Source organism: Cervus elaphus, chromosome 22 (genome assembly GCF_910594005.1).
Source record: "Cervus elaphus chromosome 22, mCerEla1.1, whole genome shotgun sequence".
Classification (NCBI taxonomy): domain Eukaryota; kingdom Metazoa; phylum Chordata; class Mammalia; order Artiodactyla; family Cervidae; genus Cervus; species Cervus elaphus.
Genome location: NC_057836.1, coordinates 16,985,503 through 17,003,873, shown reverse-complemented (window position 1 = coordinate 17,003,873; position 18,371 = coordinate 16,985,503). Strand labels below are relative to the sequence as shown.

The 18,371-nt window shown below is 42.2% G+C and overlaps 1 protein-coding gene across 1 annotated transcript in view; it reads right to left on the bottom strand.

Annotated features, from left to right (window-relative positions):
* Positions 1-18,371, bottom strand: part of LOC122679939 — a 335,468-nt gene that overhangs the window by 241,833 nt on the left and 75,264 nt on the right. The gene's annotated exons all lie outside the window — the stretch shown is intronic.

The window sequence follows — 18,371 nt, the reverse complement described above, 5'->3', positions numbered from 1 at the left end:
AATGAATAGGGTCTTCTGTCCTGTGGGACCCTCACCTGAGCAGTAGGGGGCGCTCTCCTCTGAGGCCGCAGACCCTGCTGGTTCAGACAGGGTGTTGTTACACTGGGGCAGCACCTGGGTCTGGTTTCCTGAAGAAACAACAATGATCAGAAGTCTGGAAGGGCTGAAGAACAGGAAACTGAATTAAGGGAAATAATGACCTAGTGATAGAGCCTAAGATGAAAGCTCTGTTCAGTTACTTCAGTTCAGTCGCTCAATAGTGTCCTACTCTTTGCGAACCCATGAACCGCAGCACGCGAAGTCACCCGGAGTCCACCCAAACCCATGCCCATCGAGTCAGTGATACCATCCAACCATCTCATCCTCTGTCGTCCCCTTCTCCTCCTGCCCTCAATCTTTCCCAGAATCAGGGTCTTTTCCAATGAGTCAGCTCTTCACATCAGGTGGCCAAAGTATTGGAGTTTCAGCTTCTTCAGTCCCTCCAATGAACACCCAAGACTGATCTCCTTTAGGGTGGACTGGTTGGCTCTCCTTGCAGTCCAAAGGACTCTCAAGAGTCTTCTCCAACACCACAGTTCAAAATCATCAATTCTTCGGTGCTCAGCTTTCTTTGCAGTCCAAGTCTCACATCCATACATGACTACTGGAAAAACCATAGCCTTCACTAGACAGACCTTTGTTGGCAAAGTAATGTCTCTGCTTTTTAATATGCTGTCTAGATTGGGTCATAACTTTCCTTCCAAGGAGTAAGTGTCTTTTAATTTCTTGGTCTGCAGTCACCATCTGCAGTGATTTTGGAGCCCAAAAAAATGAAGTCAGCCACTGTTTCCACTGTTACCCCATCTATTTGCCATGAAGTGATGGGACTGGATGCCTTGATCTTAGTTTTTTGATTGTTGAGTTTTAAGCCAGCTTTTTCACTCTCCTCTTTCACATTCATCAAGAGGCTCTTCAGCTCCTCTTTGCTTTCTGCCATAAAGGTGGTGTCATCAGCATTTCTGAGTTTCTTGATATTTCTGCATACAGGAGGCAGGTAAGGTGGTCTGGTATTCCCATCTCTTTAAGAAATTTCCACAGTTTTTTATGATCCACACACTCAAAGTTTTGGCATAGTCAATAAAGCAGAAGATGTTTTTCCAGAACTCTCTTGCTTTTTATGTGATTCAACGATGTTAGCCATTTGATCAATATGAAAAGGCAAAACTTTTAGCTGAAGAAAAAGAATATATACTTCATTTTGCTTATGATTTTGAGTCATTGATCAGGAAAAAAACTCAGTTTGGCAGTCTTTCAGTGGGGTCTTTCAGTGCTGCAATTAGATGTCACCTGGAGCTGAAGTCATTTAAAGACTTGACAGAACTCTGGTTCTGTAAAAAAAAAACTCCTAGAAGTGTTCTAAGGGTAAAGGAACATCATTTCTTCAACTTAATTCAGAAAGATTTTACATATTCAGGAAGAAATGGGGCAGAAGGGGAATCGTGAAGGAAAGGCACTCACACACACAGAAAGATTAAAGCAAAATATTGATACTAACATTTAGAAACCCAGGTAAAGGTTATAAGGGAATTTTTATATTACTTTCCCAACATTTTAATGTCTCAAATGACATCAAAATTTAAAAAATTAAAAGATGAAAACAACTCAAAGAGAATTCTTTGCCAGGACACTTTCACAAAAATACTCATAACATCAAAAATAAAATACCTAGGAGAAATCCTAGTAGAAGATGGGCAAAATCTCTGAGAGAAATTCAAGATCTAACTGAACGGAGGGATGTATTATGTCAAGGATTTGGAAAACTCAACACTGTCACTGTCAATCATCCTCAAATTTCTTTGTCTACTCTCAAATTTTAAAATCTAATCTCAATGAAAATAGCCTTCAGCTTTTCTTTTGGTGAAATGACAAGCTGATTTGTAAATTCATACAAAATACAAGCAACCAAGAATGACCATCACAGTTGGTAAGAAAAGCAACAAAGTTAGAGGAGTTAATATAAAGTAACTCTTGTAAATTAAAATTATTAAGACTTACTACAAAGTTTGAAACTCTGGGAGATAGTGAAGGACATGGAAGCCTGGTGAGCTGTAGTTCATGAGGTCACAAAGAGTCAGACATGACTTAGTGATTGAACAACAACGACGACAAAGTTATGATAATTAAGAAAATGCAGTATTGGCATGAGGATAGACAAATGATAACATGGAACAGAACAGAGAGTCTTAAAAAGGACAGACATACTTGCCTTTCTGTTTATGACGAAGGCATCTCTGAAGTGGGGAAAAGAGTCTTTTCAGAAAAAGATTGAGTCAATTGGATGTCCATATGAAACCTGACCCTTATCTTACACAGATATCAATCCCAGAAGGAATGCACAATTATATGCAAGAGAAAAATTATAAAATTTCGATAACAAACTCTTGGAGAATGTTTTTATGATCTTGGAGTAGGCAAAAATTCTTTTTAAAGGGTATAAGAAACATTAAATCTACAGGAAAAAGTTGGCAAGTTATGTTTCCATAAGATTAAGAAATGAGTTCATCAAAGGACACCATTTAATCAAACGAAATAAATCAACTAAATCAAAAGAAAAGAAAAGAAAAGACCAAAGGTTAAACATGGAAAGTATCACATATTTGCATCCAAAGACATTGTCATGGTAAGTTGTAGTATCATATTTGTAATAGTCAAGAACTGGAAACAACTCAGATTTATGCTGTCAGTAGAATTGATCAGTACATGACCATGTGATCATTCAAAGTCATACTCTACAGTAATAAAAAAAATAAAATAAAGTGCTACAATATACAACATCATGAGTGAATCCCAAACATAATTTTGAGTTTAAAAAATTAGATACAAAAGATGCAACATACTGCATCATTTTATATAAAGTTCAAAAATTGATAAAACACTATGTTGGTAGAAGTTAGGTAAGCGGTTTTCCCTGTAAAGGAGGGAGGACACAGTTACTGGCGGCAACAGTGACTGTGGTGCTGGGGACATTCTCTTTGTTGCTCTGGATTGGGGTTCATACTGAGGTCTATACTTACTGCTTCTACACTGTCTTCTATGATTATATGTAAACAACAATGTTGCTTAAAAATATATTATTCCCCTTCATACTCCTTGCCCTGGCCTGAAAAATGAAGGAACAATGAGAAGATCCATGTTTCACCACGAAATATCTGACTTTGAAGTCCATTTTCCCTCACTCTCTGTTCTTGGGGACATTTCACTCCAGGAGCATCCTGAGTACTAGTAGCCCTTGTCCCTCTCTCTTACCTGAGCAGACCACAGAGGCCGTGTTGCCATGGGAACAGTCAGGCCCACCCAGGACAGTCACAGGACAACTCCACAGGAAGAACTCCGCCCCTGAGCAGTGAAATCGGACTGTTGAGATCTGATCACCTTCTTCCACCAAGTGTGGTCCTCTGGGAGTGGAGACGGCAACTCCACAGCCAAGCTGACGACAGACAACATTGGCATTGGCCAGACTCCAGTGGGAGGCACAGAGCGCTCTCCATCGTCCAGAAATGTTCATCTCCACCTGCCCCTCACACTGAGAGGAGCTGTTTGTCATGAGCCGGACTTCTGAGTATGCTGGTAGAAGAAGACAGAGTTTCAGCAAAATCACATGAACAGGGTGTTCACAGAGATGAAAGGCCTGACATGCATCTCACCTGAACAGACAACCTGAGCACCTCCACTGCGGTGACACCTGCCCCCTGGACAGGGCACTCTGGGGCAGACCCGGAGCTCAGGCTCCTCCCCCTCACACCAGAACTCTTCAGCCCAGACCCGGCCATCGGACTCTCTGAAGGGCACATGTCCCAGGACAGACACAGCCTTGCCACACCCCAGCTCTGCACAGATGACCTGGGCAGTGGGGAGTGTGAAGTTCCCATCAGACACTGGGATCCAGGCTTCTCCAGAATGCACTTCTACTTGCCCTGAGCAGGGTCCATCCCCTCCAGCCAGACGTGCAAATCCTAAGAGGAAACAACAACAAAACCAGTGAATGTTCGTGGTACTGACTTGAAACTGCTCATTACAGGCCGCGGTGTGAAAGTTTTTCTTTTTAGAAGTGGAGCATGTAGAGAGTCTTTGACAGTTAGTATCATAATAGAATTTTCTTGAGCAGGTTTCTAAAGAGAAATCCAGGAGCATTACAAGGTCAGTTTGGAATGGCTGAATCCCAAGAACATATACTTTGAGACTGGTTAGAAATCTGAATTCCTTGGTCTAGGAGCCAAGAAACTACAGAGCCCAGTTCAGATCATTGGAATGGCTGAATTCTGGAAACACATCTTTTAGCATTGGTTGAAGAAGTGAATTTCTCATTTACAGCCTAGGACCTACAGATCCAAGGATAACATATAATATGGAGGCACTTGAAAGTAGAGATATGCAGAACAGAACCCACCCAGAGGAACGTGGGCTGTGAGATTAGAATCCTAGCATCCAGACAAGCTTAGAAAGCTTTCCTGGAACTTGCAGGGCTAATATTCTGATCAATTTTCTCTCCCAGGAGCTAGTCCTCAAGTGACTTAGATGAGGGAAAGTCTTGAGGCTGGATCCATGAGGGGATGCCAACCTGTAGACAGGTGACAGCTCCAGAGACGAAATATAGATGCTATCACTAATTCATGTTTATGTCATCACATCTTGTCTTTTCAATAGCAAAAATGCCATGAATTTCTTCAGTGACCTCAGTGGGAAAGAAGAGGAATTAAGAAAACAGAGTCATAGAGAGAGAGTCCCAGCCATCTCTCTTGAAATCCTAGGATTTGTCAAAGAACCTGGTAGAGTGTGTGTTCTCAGGGGGAGCTTACCAGACAGCTGAGTTTCCAGATCATCTCCTATTAAAGGTTTTTCTTTTGAAACAGGACTCATAGAAAATGCTAATTGATTTTAATACTATCATTGTACTAATTCTAACCACAGAAAAATATGCATTCTTCTCAAGTACAAATGGAATATTCTCCAGGCTAGGTTACAAATAACTCTTAACAAATTCAAAAATATTAAAATAATTCCAAGTATCTCTCATGACCATAATGGAATGGAACTAAAACTCAATAGTGATAAAGAAACAGGAAATTCATGAATATACAAAAATTAAACCACACACTGCTATTTTAAGATTGTTTTCTCTATTTCTATTAAGAATGTCATTGGGATTTAGATAGGAATTGCATTAAATCTGTAGATCACTTTGACTGTACAGGCATTTTAACAATGTTAATTCTTCCAGGCCAGAAGCACAGAATGACTTTCCATTGATCATATTGTCTTTAATTTCTTTCATAGGTGTTTTACAATTCCGAAAGAAGATGGCATGTTGAAAGTTTGACAATTCTAAAAGGAGGAGGAAGATGGAGAAGGAGGAGAAAGTGAGCAAACAAGCCATAATTTGCAGAGTTCCAAGTTGAAGAAGCCTCAATATGAACAAAATATGTAAGTATTTGTGGGAAACACTTGCTGAATAGGTTGTTAGCATATTACATCACCCTCTGCTCCTCCCATCTACCACTTAAGCTGCTATCCTTTTTCATGTCTCCCACTTCAGACAAGCAAACACCATTTTAAAAGATACAGATGAATGGAATAGAAAATCAGAAAGGATAGCTACTGCTGAGGAAGTAGGGTGTAGGTGGGGCATATGGCAGGCAAGGTGGGATCAAGGAAGATTTAAAACTAAAGGAGACAAGCCAAAATAAAAGTTCATCATTTGGTCATCAAAGGACCACATTTTGAACAGAATGAAGATAACCCAATGAAAAAACTTTATTTGATTCATCAAGTACAATTCCCTGATTTTTAGATGTGTTCTGATTATTTATTTCTAAAGTTCTTACTGGTAAAGGACTGCTTAGTGATGCCCAACATCCAACCAAAAAAATTATTAGAATTTCCAAAGGGGAAAAATGTAACCCATAACACATTTTTAAAAAATAATTATTTAAATCAGCTTCAAAAATTATAGAAATGATTGAATTGGCCAAAGAGACCTTTAAACCACTAATATCAATATGTATAATGAAGAATAAAAATAAGCAGGGAGGAAAACTAGGAAAAATAAACAAATGAGACTTCTAAAACCGAAAAAATATAGTGTTGGAATGGACAATTATTTGGATTAATTACACAAGAGACTAGACACTGCAGAATGAAAGAATTGGGAAGTAAAACACTGCAATAGATACTATCTAAACTGAACCAAAGTGAGCAAAAAGGCAGAAAAATATGAATGAAAACACAGTGGCATGTAGTGGATAACATAAAAATATATAAAATATGTGTATTTGGAGATTCAAAATAAGGGCTGTGTGGAAAAATACTAAGAAAAGATAAAGGAAGTTTTTCCAAATTTTTTGAAAACTGTAAATCCACTGATTTGAAAAGCTAAACAAACCCCAAACAAGGTAATGAAATCATTCTCAGAAAACATGACAATGTAAATGCTGAAATTCAGTAGTAATCAAAGAAACAAAAATATCTTAAGAGCAGCCAGGGAAATTTGACACATAATATACAAGGAACAAAAAGATAAGTATCATTTACTGACTTTTTGTTGGAGGCAATGAAAGTCACATAACAATGATATTTAAAGTATTGGGGTTGGGCATTTGTTACCTTAGAATTGAATCAGCTATGAAAATACTTTTCAAAACTGAATGAAAATTAAAATGATTTCAGGTCAATGAAGGATGATAGAATTGGAGGCCACCAGACACATACTACACAAAACTGCCTCAGAAAGTTCTTCAAGCTAAAGGAAGATGACAGCAGATGAAAACAGGGATCCTCTCAAAGCTGTAGAGACTGTGCTAAATGCTGATTCTCTTTGAGAAGATTTACGGCAAAATATTAGCAACAAACTATAAGATTCATAATAAATCTATAAGTAGAATGTATGACAATGATAGCACCAAAGACAAGAACAGGGAAGTGGTAGAAAACTAGTGACTGACATTGCTTGTTGTGACATAATATCATTTCAAGGTAAAATGTAATTAAACATTAATAATTCAACATGGGCTTCCCCAATGGTTCAGTGGTGAGCAATCCATCTGCCAATGCAGGAGACGCAGTTTCGATGCCAGGTCTAGGAAAATCCCACATACCACGGAGCAACTAAGCTGATGCATCACAACTAGTGAGCCTGTGCTCTAGAGCCCAGGGGCCACGACTACTGAAGCTTGTGCGCCCTAGAGCCTGTGCTCCAAAACAGGAGAGGCCACCGCAATGGGAACCTCGGGCACTGCAACTAGACAGTAGCCTCTGATCTCCGCAGCTAGAGAAAAACCCATGCATCAGTGAAGACCCAGCACAGTCAAAAATAAATTAAAATTATTTTAAAATTAAAAAAAATAATTCAACATTATTATCGCCTAAAAATCTGATATGATTAATAAGCCAATAGAGTTTTAAGATAAAATAATAAAATATACTCAAAGATTAAAATAGGAACAAAGATATAACAGATAGCAGGCAAGTACACTTAAACTCAATTATATCAATAATTACATTAAATGTAAATAATTTAAGTACGCCAAATAAACAATAAGATGATCAGACCAGATAAAATAAGACAAAACAATATACTATCTATAAATATATGTGTGTTTAAATATAAACACAGAAACATATTAAAAAGGTAAAAAATTGTATACTATGCAAACACAAATCAAAGAAAGCTGTATACAGCATCTATATTAATATCATACAAAGTCAGACTATAAGACAAAGAATACATTCAGAGAAAAAGAAACATTTTTTGGTAATAAAATACAAAAGAAATTATATACTATCAAAACTGGTGGCTTAAAAATAAAGTGATGCTTAGAAGAAAATTTAGAACCTTGATGCTTCCTAGATGCCTACATTAGAATAAAAATAGAAACAGAAGAAAATGATCTAAGACCCAAGAATCTACAATAGCAACAACAGTCATAACTGAAAAGTGAAAGTCACTCAGTCGTGTCTGACTCTTTGTGACCCCATGGTCTATACAGTCCATGGAATTCTCCAGGCCAGAATACTGGAGTGGGTAGTCTTCCCTTCTCCAGGGGATCTTCCCAACCCAAGGATCGATCCCAGATGCCCCTCATTGCAGGCAGATTCTTTACCAGCTGAGCCACAAGGGAAGCCCAGGAATACTGGAGTGGGTAGCCTATCCCTTCTCCAGGGGATCTTCCCAATCCGGGAATCAAACAGGGGTCTCCTGCATTGCAGGCAGACGCTTTACCAACTGAGCTATCAGGGAAGATCATAACTGAAAAAGAGGAGTGAGAACTGAGTACAGAAATCAAATAAGTAGAAAGCAAATACAAATCAAAAAAATCAATAGGGTCCATTAGTGATTCTCTTAAAAACATTAACACCGATCATCTTCTAGCAAAACCAATTATAAAAAAAGAGCGAACACAAATTAACAATACCAGTAACAAAAGGAGGAATATCATTATAGATCTTCCCAACATCTAAAGATAAGAGATATGAACTAGCGTTATTCTAATTTGAAAATTTTTTGTAAAGTGGGCCTAGTCCTTGAAAACACATTACTTGTGAAACACAACTCACCAAAATCGGATACAAAAAAAGAGAGAAAAATATGAATAAACTTATATTTGTTAAATAAACAGAATCTCTATTATAAAAACTTTCCTCTAAGAAAACTGCAACCTCCTAGCACTTCCACAGACCTCAGAAATGACTCCCACAACAGGATAAAGGAAGAGAGGGAGGGAAGGGATGAGGGCAGGAAGGAAGTGTAACACAGAGGCTGTGGTGAATGTAGGAGTTGACCTGCATCTTTCCAACCCTCCCCTCCTGCAATCCTTGCATCTTCATCCCCTCACCAGTTTCCAGTTCAGTACTGTAGTTCCTGGTGGCTCAGAAGATAATCAAGACTCTGCCTGCAATGCAGGAGACCCAGGTTTGATCCCTGAGTGAGAGAGATCCCCTGGAGAAGGAAATGGCAACCCACTCCAGTATTCTTGCCTGGAGAATCCCATGGACAGAGGAGCTTGGTGGGCTACGGTCCATGGTGTCACAAAGAGTAGGACAGGACTGAAGCAACTTAGCACACTTGCACCACAGTCCTGCTCAAATTGTTTAGCCCCTCATTGAAGTCTCCTCGTTATTTCAAACAAGCTTCTCTACCTTCTTCTCTGGTCATTGTTTCCACTCTAGATTTCTCCTAAACACAGTACTCCACTTCCAGCAATCCACTACTGAGGCTGAAATTTCTCTTCCATACCTGACTCCTAAAATTAACCAGAAGAAACTCCAAGAGTTCAATTTCGATTAAGAAAATGAAAAAAACAAGCTATTCTAATCTTACATCACCACCACTTTAACTTATCTTTGCATCATTAAAACATGTCTGAAAATACAGAAAAGACAGACCAAGGGGAGGAAACTAATGACAAAAAGAGAAATAGAAGGAACCTGGAACCATTCATAAATGTGAGAGCCTAAGTTAGAGCAATGGTAGTCGGGGAGTACAAACCACAATCAGGGTTTAAATATCAGAACACTCTCCAATTCTTTACTTTTAAGTGTATCTTAACTGGAATTAATATCAAGACATCAATCTTCTTAGGATGATGACATTGGGAGTTCTAATTTCACAGAAAATTCAAACATCACACACTCCATTTTCATTCAGATGCTGACTTATCAAAATATGGTAGAGACACCTGTAGTGTTTCCACAAATTTATCTGCAGTTAGAACTATGATTAGGACATTGTGACAATGAGGAAGGTTACTTGAGATGCCAGAAAACAGGTTTGCTTAAAACAAAAGTTTCTAACTAAAATTTAAAATCTCCTTGAAAATAATTATTTTTAATAAGAATAATAAAGAGAATGGAAGAAAACTTTTTGAAGAGATGGATAGATTTATGACATAAGTGCTGTAATGGTTTCACAAATGCATACTTATCAAGCAGTTTTGTATGTCAGTCATACCTCAATAAAGTACCTTTTGAAAAGGGAAAGAATTGTTTTTCTTAAGGGCTTCAACTGGAATCATCAAAGATCTGCTGAAGGTGAGATTAGAAAAGATCACTTTTCCAATGATCTTCCTCAACATAAACACCCAAGAGCTGACTGGCTGTGGCTGCTAAGGTCCTACTGCAGGTGTCCTCAGGGCTCCCTTGTCCCACGATCACATCAGGTGGGGTGATTCTTGCCTAAGACCAGCTCCCTATGTGAGGGAATTCACTGTGATAACTGACAATATCTTCCTCCAGTCCAGCTTCTCTGATGGGATTAATATCCTGGACATCTCCACGTTGGATGCATAAGCCAAGTGCTTGGGGCTGGTGCACTGGGATGACCCAGAGGGATGGGATGGGGAGGGAGGTGGGAAGGGGGTTCAGGATGGGGAACACAGGTAAATCCATGGCTGACTCATGTCAGTGTATGGCAAAAACCACTACAATATTGTAAAGTACTTAGCCTCCAACTAATAAAAATAATTGGGAAAAAAAATATCCTGGACATCCAATCCGTAATAATGATAACAACTAGAAGCATCTCTGTCAAATACTGTGATCACCCACTCACACCCTAGGTTCACTGTTGTATTTACTGCATCCACCTTGGCACAGGTCAAACACATAGACAGCACTGAGCACTTCATAGGAGTCACTTCAGGTCCTCTTAGCTTCCCTGCCTCTTATACGCGATGCATTTCAGCTACTGTGTTGTAAACTTCAAGACTTCATTTTCCTGGTCCCTCAACATCCCTGCAAATGTCATGTGAGCTCCCCACTCAGTTGATCAGGTGCACCAGTGTGATGAGACTGTTTTCTGCCACAAGTTCCACTTCTGGCTTCCTCTGACTGTGACCTAGGGACATTTAAATGTACCAGTGAAATCCCCTCACACCTTTTCCTTGTGTAACTGCACCCTGACCCCCTGTAAGGTCACATGCCCATAGGTCTTAACATGCCCTTTTGGGTCACCATTGCTTGGTTGAGCCTATTCTATTGGCACATCCCCCACATACTGACCTGATGGAGTGTGGTGACTCTGAGTTTTAAGACCTATGAGTATGATACACCTTGTTGCCTACAACTGTCCTGTGACCACCACCCTGCACCATGTAGCCACACCCTACTGACCATTATGTCAAAGAATACAGAACAATTACCATGATAAGACTATGTCACAGAGGTCAAACACAGCAGCTATATCTGTATGAAACTTTTGACCTGACTTCTCTACCTTCTGTGACACATCACACAGACCCTTCACCCAAGCATGTTCTAAAGGCTATAATCCATAATCTCGAGTCATTCTGGTGATAAGACAGAGGCTTCTCCTGCTAGAGATTCCATGCCAGATCAGACAGGACTTACCTGAGCAGACTACTCCAGCATCCTGATCATGGGAATAGCTATTATTACGATAATCTTTAATATCAGAATGCCTACAGTCACTGACAGTTGACTCTGTCCCTTCACATGAAGTATGCAAAAGCCAAATGGGGCCAAGTCCTGGCCCAAAATAAGCCCTTCCAGGAAAACCAATGGTAGCTCCACACACCAGCTGTCTGCACACTACAGATGCATCTTTCATGCTCCAGTATCTATCATCTACTGTGCCCCATTCTCCGTGGTGCTTCACTTCCACTCTCCCCTCACAGCGGTGGGCTCCATCCTTCAGCCTCAGCTCCAGATCTGCAAGAAAGACACAGGTCACAGGACACAGGAGATATTTTAGGAGACTTGCAGTGATATAAGTATTTAAAACATTAGCTCTCTGAAGAGCAAAAAAGTGCATTGGATATAGTATTTCTTGACCTCTGTGGTATAAACATTCCCACTGTGGCCAACTCGAAGCTCCCAATGTGCCATCACTGAACCTGGAGCAGGAAGGGACACACCAGGTATTTCTCACAAGCCAGTAGAACCAGCTCCAGGGACACCACCGAGGACAGGCCTTCAGAGACTCTGGATGCTGCCCTCCCTGTAGATGTGCCCAAGGCTACTAGGGCCCAGCTTTCCCGTCTCAGTAACTGCTCCTGGCCCGGTATCCAGGAAGGTATCCTCCCTCTACTTCTCTGTCCATAAGGAGCATCTCATCCAGCTTAGGAACAGAGGGCTGGGGTAACAGGCTCTACAGTGTCCTGGTTATTCCTGTCGCCTGGTGTTCATGTCCTTCTGTAATCCACACTCCAATGTACCTAGTAACATGCATCTAACAAATGGAATTTGACAAAAGTGATCAGGTGTCACTTTAGCGATTAAGTTTTAAGACAACTGTGGTTTCTGCATTAAAAAGGAGTTCATTTGCAGGAACATGATAGATGGAGACATCACTAGTGGTCAGCAACATTTAAAATTCTCTATTTATGAGCATGTGGAAATAGTAATATTTCCTTGCCTATTTGAAGTTAAGCATAACCATGTGATCTGGCTCATTCAACAAAGTGGCAGAACAAATGATGTCACTTCCACATAGAAACACTTAAGAGCCAATATATTTTTCTACCACAGCAAATCCTGCAGCCTTGTATTGCAGTGGGAGCATAATATAATGGTGGAGAATTCAACATCCTGAGTGCTAGAAGAATTATGATAGCAAAAGTCCTGCCAAAGTGAACAGAACATGTTATATAAGGATACATTTTGTTTTTTTACTACACCATACCTAGCTTACTTTTACTAAAATGGGAAATAACAGCAGAAAATTAACAGAAAAATACTAAGATAAAGACTAGGTGTATAAAATTGAGAAACATCTATACGAACATCTAAAACCCCAAGAACAAAAAGAGATGTCAGGGTAGAGTAGACTTAAGCCTTAGATTTAGTGAAAGAAAAAAAAAATGCCAATCTAAACTTCTACAACCAAAACCATTCTCTCAAAGAATAAAGACCTCAAATGTGCCATGACCAAAATGCTGATTTAGGAGACAGTAGCCTCCATCCTCTTAAAAAAGACCAAACTTAGACAGCAATCAGTAACAAAAACAGCTCCAGAAAGATCTGGAGTACCCTAAGAAGTTTGACCACGCCAAGATACTGTCATTTTGGAGGCATCATTACATCCTCCAAACCAGAATCACTCAGTGTCAAGGGTGCCAGGAGAGTTCCTCTGGCCAAGAGGGTAAGAGCAGGGTGAGTAATCAGAGTCCCTAGCCTTTGGGGACACCATATGAAAATCCTGCTTCAGGTTCACTTCCCGCAGACCTGCAAAGCTGAGCCAGTCTTATACAGACGGCTAGGCATAAGAAAGAAGAACAAAGGACCAATAGCAACCACATGGCAGGAGCAGTCACAGTTCACAGTGACCTGCTCTGCAGACAGATGCAGCAGATTTTACACCTAAAAGAATTAATCACAAGCACAGATGATGGTTTTCCAGTAGTCAAGTATGGATGTGAGAGTTGGACCATAAAGAAGGCTGAGCCCTGAAGAATTGATGCTTTGGAACTGTGGTGCTTGAGAAGACTCTTGAGAGTTCTTTGGACAGCAAGGAGATCAAACCAGTCAATCCTAAAGGAAATCAACCCTGAATATTTATTGAAAGGACTGATGCTGGAGCTGAAGCTCCAGTACTTTGGCCACCTGATGCAAAGAGCTGACTCGTTGAGAAAGACCCTGAGGCTGGGAAAGAATGAAGGAAAAGGAGAAGGGCAGCACAGGATGAGATGGTTAGATAGCATCACCAGCTCAGTGGACATGAGTTTGAGCAATGAGCCATTGTTGGTCTTGGCCTTTGCTGCCTTCCTAGGCTTTCCCACATCACGAGCATCTGCAACCATCATCTTCCCCACAGAGGCACCTGCAACAGACCCCCAAAGCCAAGTGTGTGCACACCATTGGCTCTGGTCACCACCACTGCTGGTCATGATACCTAGGTTTTGGAACAAGAGGCACTGCTGAGGGCACCAACTATCATTCCAGTGACAGCAGACCCCCTGCAACACTTGCCAAACACCACACAGTTGTCAATGCTGTGGACATCAGCAGCCTGAGCCAAACAGCCTCATGTTCTCCCAGACCCAGTGCCACCTTATGCCTCTGCACTTGGCACCCTGCAGTATTCCAGTGTGCCCCTACCCAGAGGTGAAAGGCTTTCTCTACTGAAATCAGGACTTAGTGTCTGGCAGAGGTGACAGCTTTTTTGAATGTGCAGACATCTACAAGAGAATAAGACATCAAGGAGAATCAGGGAAACAAAATCCCACCAAAGGAATACAGCAAACCTCCTGTAACCAGTTCAAATTAATGGAGATCCAAGAATTGCCTGACAAATAATTCAAAATAATACTTCAAAAGATGCTCAGAGAGTTACAAGAGAATTCAAATATTTATTGACACCAGGAAAATAATACAAATAAAATAAGAGCAATAAAGACATATAAAATTAAAAAAAAAAACTAACCAGATATTTTGAAGCTGAATAATAAATGAAGGGGCTTCCCGTGTGGTGCTAGTGGTAAAGAACCCATCTGCCAGTGCAGGAGATCTAAGAGAATCAGGTTCGATCCCTGGGTCTGGAAGATCCCCTGGAGGAGCACATAGCAACCCACTCCAGTATTCTTGCCTGGTGAATCCCATGGACAGAGGACCCTGGTGGGCTACAGTCCATGGGGTCACAAAGAGTCACACATGATGGAGGCAATTTAGCATGAACACAATACAATGAGTAAACTGAAGAATTCAGTACAGAGATTCAACAACAAACTTGACCAAGGAAAAGAAAAAAAAAAAAAAAAGAATAAGTTAGAAGAAAGATCAGTTGAAAGTATCCAATTAGAGGAACAAAAAGAGAATGAAAGGAATGTAGAAAGCAGTGGGAACTGTGTACACCATAAAGAGAAACAATGTATTGAATGGAGTCACAGGAGAAGTGAAGGAGAAAAGAAATAATAGCTGAGGACTTCCCCAGTGGTGAAGTGGATAAGAATACGCCTGCCAATGCAGGGGACATGAGTTCAATCCCTGGTCCAGGAAGATTCCACATGCCGCAGAGCAACTAAGCCGGTGTCTCACAACTACTGAAACCTGTGCACCTGGAGCCTGTGCTCTGCACCAAGAGAAGCCACCACAGTGAGAAGTCTGTGCACCTCAGCGAGGAGTAGCCCCTGCTTACCGCAACTAGAGAAAACCCGCATGCAGCAAGGGGACTTAGCAAAGAAAGAAAGACAGGCTGAGAATTTCCCAAACCTGGGGGAAAATCTGGACATCTAAGTTCAAGAAGCTAATAAGTAACCCCAAAATTTCAATCCAAAACAACCTTCTCCAAGACGCACAGAGTAAATTGTCCAAATGCAGAGACAAAGAGAGAATTCTAAAAGTCTAAGGAGAAGAAAAAAATTCTGTCACCCAAGAAGACTCCCCTAAGCAGATCAGCGGATTTGTCCAAAGAAACCTTGCAGACCACAACAGAAGGATTGATGACACACTCCACTCTCACTCAGGGGGAAGCAGCTCCCAGGGAGGGGCAGGAGAGGGCATGAGAGAAAGATCTCCCTACGGAGTCACAGGAGCTCCTGGAGGGGAAAGGACCGTCCCAGGCCCCCAGCACGACAGGAAATGAGTCACAGGGACCAGGGCAGGGACTTAGGAACTTATACAGCTGAGGCTATGCATCAACTGATCTCTACAGACAAGAGGTCCTCTCTTCTGGATGAGGCCTTCTCTACTCCATAATGGACACCTGGTGGGAACAGGCGAGCCCAGCAGGCGGAGCCTCTCACAGAGCCCAGTGCTGGGCAGACATGGCAACAAGCAGAGGGGAGCCGGGGCGATGGGCGAGAGGAGCCAGAGAGAGGCAGGCAGGTGCACGATTGTCTCTGATCCAGTTACAAGGAGCGGCCATGACACCCAGCGCTGTGAGACCCTGTGTGCTTCACAGACCAATGGACTCAGTCCCTGCTCAGCGGCCCTGTTCATCTCACAGAGACAGGATCCATCCCCCTTACACACACATACACACACACACACAGAGCCTCACACAATCCCACACACACACATACATTTTCTCACGCAAATACACACACCCTCACATGCTACTCAAACACTCCTCACACACCCTCACTCACCCTCACATACTCCTCACACACCCTCATACAACACTCAAGCACTCCTCACATACTACACACACACACACACACTCTTCACACGCTCACACACACAAATACATAAACTCCTCACACACACATACACCCTCACACACTCCTCACACACACACACTCCTCATACCCTCACACACACACACCCTCACACACTCCTCACCTGCGCGTGTGCACACACACACACACACACACACACAAGCACAGAGCCTACAGGAGCACAGACACAGGAAACATGGAGATCTGAAGGCAGTGCTCACACACCAGGCATGTGGAGCGTGTGGGAACAGCCCAGAGTCCAAGCTGAGGTCAGTCACGGGAATTTGCACACACAGGGTGTCACCGGGACCACTAGAAGCTCCCTGAGAACAAGGGAGACAGCGAGGGGAGTCAGGTTGACCCACCTCGGTCCAGATCAAACCTCACTGCTCTGTAAAATCTGCCTCTATGACCAATGGACTCCCCACAGGAGAGGAACCAGTATTCACAGTCGGAGTGCTTTGTTTTTGGACAAAAACACTAAGACTGCGGCTCCACAGCTCCATACCCTTTCCCTTTATCAAGGTGTCCACAACCTGGTGTGGACCCAGGACAGAGGGGCAGCTCTTACCTTGACCACCCACCACCGTGCCGAGAAGGAGGACACAGAATCCCTGGAGGGAGAGGTGTTGGCTCAGAGCCATCCTGAATTCACGTCCTCAAGATCACAGTCCCAGCTGCAGGATCAGCCTGTGAGGAGGTGTCAGGGTGCCAACCGGGGTCTATATAGGCCGTCCCCTACATCCTCCCTCCTGAGAGCCAATAGCGACACCTTTCACCATTTCAGGCACTATCGGAGGCTGCATCTGCCACTTTCTGAAGCTCAAACACCAATGAACTTCTGTATCTTCAACATCTCCTTATATGAGCAACACGGTCCTTTGACCTCCTGCTCCCGTGGTCCTGAATGCCAGGCCCCATGACCGGGGCTGGTGTAGAAAGCTATGAGTACCTTTTTTTCCTCTGATCACCCTGGCCGATCCCCAAGAACTGTGAGATCTCGCAGGGTCAAGTTGTGGAATCGATTGGCCTGTGGAGAATAACTTTAGTGGAATCAAATATTGATCTCCCCAGTACTGACCTCAGGCCGGAAGCAGAGTACTACAGGAAGCCTTGAAATACAAGAATATTTATTGGGCCAGCAGAAAATGAGGACAAGGGTTGCAGGAATTCACAGGTGACCACAGAGAGGGTGAGGTGGAAACCATTAAGTTGAGGGGGTGAGACTGCAGGTCTTTCTTCTCTTCTCAGAATGATCTGGACACTGGGTCCTGGAGAAGGTGTATTTATGCTCAGCTGTGTCCTAGTCTTTGTGACCCCTGAGCTGTAACTCGCCAGGCTCCTCTGTCCATCAGCTTTCCCAAGCAAGAATACTAAGGTGGGTTGCCATTTCCTTCTTGAGGGGTTCTTCTCGACCCAGGGATCAAACCCACGTCTTCTGGGTCTCCTGCATTGACCGGCAGGTTCTTTATTGCTGAACCACCTGGGAAGCCCTATAAGGGATTTTCAGGCATGCTAAATCCCTTTCCGTTTATTGCATTTCATTTTATGTGAAATACCACTTTCAGCTACTCAACAAATGATGCTTCAGGAGAGAAAGAGATTGCTGTTACAGGAAACAAGGAGAAAATAGTAGTCATTATTCAACCCTAGCCCTCCAAAATAGGAGTGGGGATCTCTAGAAGACAATATGTAGCTTAGAAAGACTGACATTTTCTAAACTTCACATTTTCCCCCTTTGCATGTTGAAAGTTTTGCTTGATACGATTCAGAACCCACCTGCTTTATAAGCCATAACTAAAGATGCAAAATATTATTTAAGGGAACTGCCCCCAGACAGAAGGACAACTAGAAAGTATTCCACTGCGCAATAGCTGCAGGCAAGGGGCAGAAAAGAGGCAAATGAAGCAACAAAGAGGGTTCATTCATTCTAAGTTTAAGAGGAAAGTTAGTGGCAAGAATGGAAGCCAGGTGGATTGAGGGCACAGAGCCAAGCAGAAGGGACCGATGTCCAGTGTGGCCATTGCTGCCCTGTTGTGTTCCACTGATCAGAGAAGCTCCCAGATGCTCTCCAGAAAGTAGATGAGGGATGAGTATAGAGACTGAGAAGGGCCCTAATGGTGCAAGACAGAGCTCCCCCATCGAAATTCAACGTCACTAATATACTGCCCTCATTCATCATACTCCCTCGGGCTAAAGATTCCCGTGATGCACCTTTGTGGTCCA